This window comes from Seriola dumerili, unplaced genomic scaffold, assembly GCF_002260705.1.
Source record: "Seriola dumerili isolate Sdu_G_001 unplaced genomic scaffold, Sdu_1.0 BDQW01000276.1, whole genome shotgun sequence".
NCBI classification, from domain to species: domain Eukaryota; kingdom Metazoa; phylum Chordata; class Actinopteri; order Carangiformes; family Carangidae; genus Seriola; species Seriola dumerili.
The window spans coordinates 943,775-946,733 of NW_019174531.1; positions in this window are offsets into that span (position 1 = coordinate 943,775).

Consider the following 2,959-nt stretch of genomic DNA (forward strand, 5'->3'; position numbering starts at 1 on the left):
CAGATATCCAGAGTGGTGCGGTGCGGGGCGCATATAGCTAGCGCAGGGTACAGTAAAGATTGTAGCATAGCTAACCTAAAGACAACAGTAGAGAGGAGAAAAAAAAGCCTCCTCGTTGCTCATAGGGGGGATCGACGACAAAAACCACATGATCTTTTACGTCAGCATATATTTGCATAGGATGCCAAATTTATGTTTCGCGTCCAGGTGACGTGAAAATGTACAGAAAAGTTTGATTATGGCGGAGCTGGACGCTGGCACGACTGGTTGGGTTGCGGTCGAAAGGCGCAGGCATGTTGCAGCCATGCACCCCTGTCTCCCTGCTGCAGCCCTGATCTGCACCGGTCTGCTGTTTGACGACTTACAGCATGGGTGGCTGTTACCAAATATCACTATAACCCCCCTATAGATTCATGTAGGAACTTATGAGCTCCATATTGAGTTTAAAATGACTTTATAGAATGGAGTGCCACTTTTATTTGCAGTGGTATCTCCATGCAACATTCCTGAAGGCACATAGGTTTGCTCTGATGTATATAATCCTATTTTTTATTTATTATTATTATTTTTTGCAATATCTAACTGATTCATTTTTCTAAAGCATGTTGTAGTCAAAATCAAATATTTGCAAAAGCCATACTGCCTGAAAATGTAAATAAAATTCCATGGTGTGGTGATGATCGCTGTAAAAATGCCAGTGTGTTAATTTTCTTTTAACACCTGTTTGATCCTGGAGCTGACCTGACAAACAGCAGCCTGCTCTGGTGCATCATCATCATCATCATCATCATCATCATCATCACACCCGGTGAGCAGCTTAGGTCAAACCTAAAGGATCCTGAATTGGTTCTGATTGGAAAAGAAGTGTGGGAGTGGAAGTAAAGTTTCCCCGTCCCTGAGATTGCTGTGTGCATTTCATCAGGCTCATGTATTTTTGATAAATGGGCTTGTTGTAGCTGATCAGATGCAATGAGTGTAGAAACATCCCCTTCACACTTCTGAGAAAAGATGACAGAGAGCGACACCTACAGGAGGAAGTCAGCGCTACACTCCGCCTGGTCTTTACTGTGGGATTCTTTATGTTTATCACGTTTATTTTATCATCGAGTGGATTTTTTTTTTAACTGGTTCTTTGACCATTGACCTTTGTGGTGAAATGTGTGTGTTCACAACAAGATGACTGGAAACAAGCTCCTAATCACCCTGAGTGTAATTCTATTATTGATCACCTATTTTCTCTGTCACTTAAACACATCACTGTTAAAACATTAGTTTTAAGGCAGCTTAAACAACATTTAGTTTAAATGTGAATGTTTTAGTTATTATATTTAAAAGATTACATTTTTATTTTTATTTCTCATGTTCATTAGTCTCAAATTATTTTATTTTTTATATTTGTCCTGTCTTAATATCTGGTTGTCAGTCATCTGTAAAGCATTTTGGATTTCACTAATCTGTATGAAAGCTGCTATACAAAATAAAGTTTGATTGATTTGACTTAGTGCAACGCACCAGGCTCATGTTAAGACTTAAACCATATATTTCCAAGATGAAAGGCAGCTTCTCTGCTCAGTAATGAAAAAGAGTATCTGTGGTTTCATTTTATTTGTTTCCTATGTTTTGATATTCAGGATCGGTTCATTTGCGAACACATTAATTTCCATGTTTTTTTTATAGATGAACAAATTTAACTTTGAGCATTTAACCAGGCAACTTTCCAGGTGTTTTCCGATTATGGACATCTCCAGCAAATGCATCACATCATGACATGTCATGAGCTGGCCTCTTTCCCTCCACACAACTGTTAAAATCCTGTATACTGGCCAATTTCTTAATTGACCCTCCCTCTGCAGCAGCAGGTTTTCATCCCCTGAACTAGATGTCTGCAACTAGCTGCCAGTTAGGAGTTTATTCAAAGTCAAATTCACTGAAGAAACTGCTTATTAAGTAAACTGCTTATTTTATAACTATCACAAAGCACACTGTCTTTATGCTCAGACGTGATGCATTTAGGGACAAGCCGGTGAAAATAATACAGGGCCTTTGAAATAAGATTGACGCCACAGCCCGAGCCATCTTTGCAGAAGAGTTTTCTGCAACTGGAAGCTCTTGCCAGTGTCTCCAGAATACACAATCAGGTAATGTTGCCAGGCAAAAGTGCCAGCTCTAGCCAATAAGCAGAGTTTTGGCCAACATTGCTTAGCAACAAAAGTTAAAAACTGAACCACTCAAGGCTTAAAATAGTCTTTAAAATAGTAATCAAGAGCCGTCAGTGTCACAAATTTCTGCAGATAAAAAGCTTTTGAGGCAACAACAGCCCTGCCAAAAAACCAAGAAAGTGAAAAGAAAAGTTTGTCTCCTGCCCTGACAAAAGGTTCTTGCTACTGAAGCGGACTCCTCATTAGTTAATGATAATCCAAGGTCTTTTTTAAAAAAAAAAAAACGTTTTTATGGGCACAAATATTTAAATGCCCCTCCAAACCTCCTTCATGGAAACAAGACACCCAGACTCAAAGACTGCAAAGAGACACAGTTGCACCATTTGTGGTAATTTTGCATCTCACTGTGTCTGTTTTGCATCTCCTTGTGGTTATTCTGCATCTCTTTGTTATTTTCTTGCATCTCTTTGTGGTTGTTTTTGTTTCTCTGTGGTCATTTTGTGTCTCTTTGTGGTTGTTTTGTGTCTCCTTGCAGTTGCATGCTTTTTTCCACCAAGAAATGTTACCAGTCACTCCAAGCAGAGGCTCTGACCGAGGGGCCCCAGGGCCCCTCCCTGCTGACAGACAGCTGGCCAGCAACATCGTTAGACTTTAATATTTGAATTCAGGACAACGTCAAATGCCAACATTAACTTGACGTAGAATAACTGACGACGGCTGATAGTGATATTTTGTTGGTTTTAAGTTGTGTTGCTGAGTAACCAAAATCCTTCCTCTTCTTCCAAACGTCTCATGTCAAA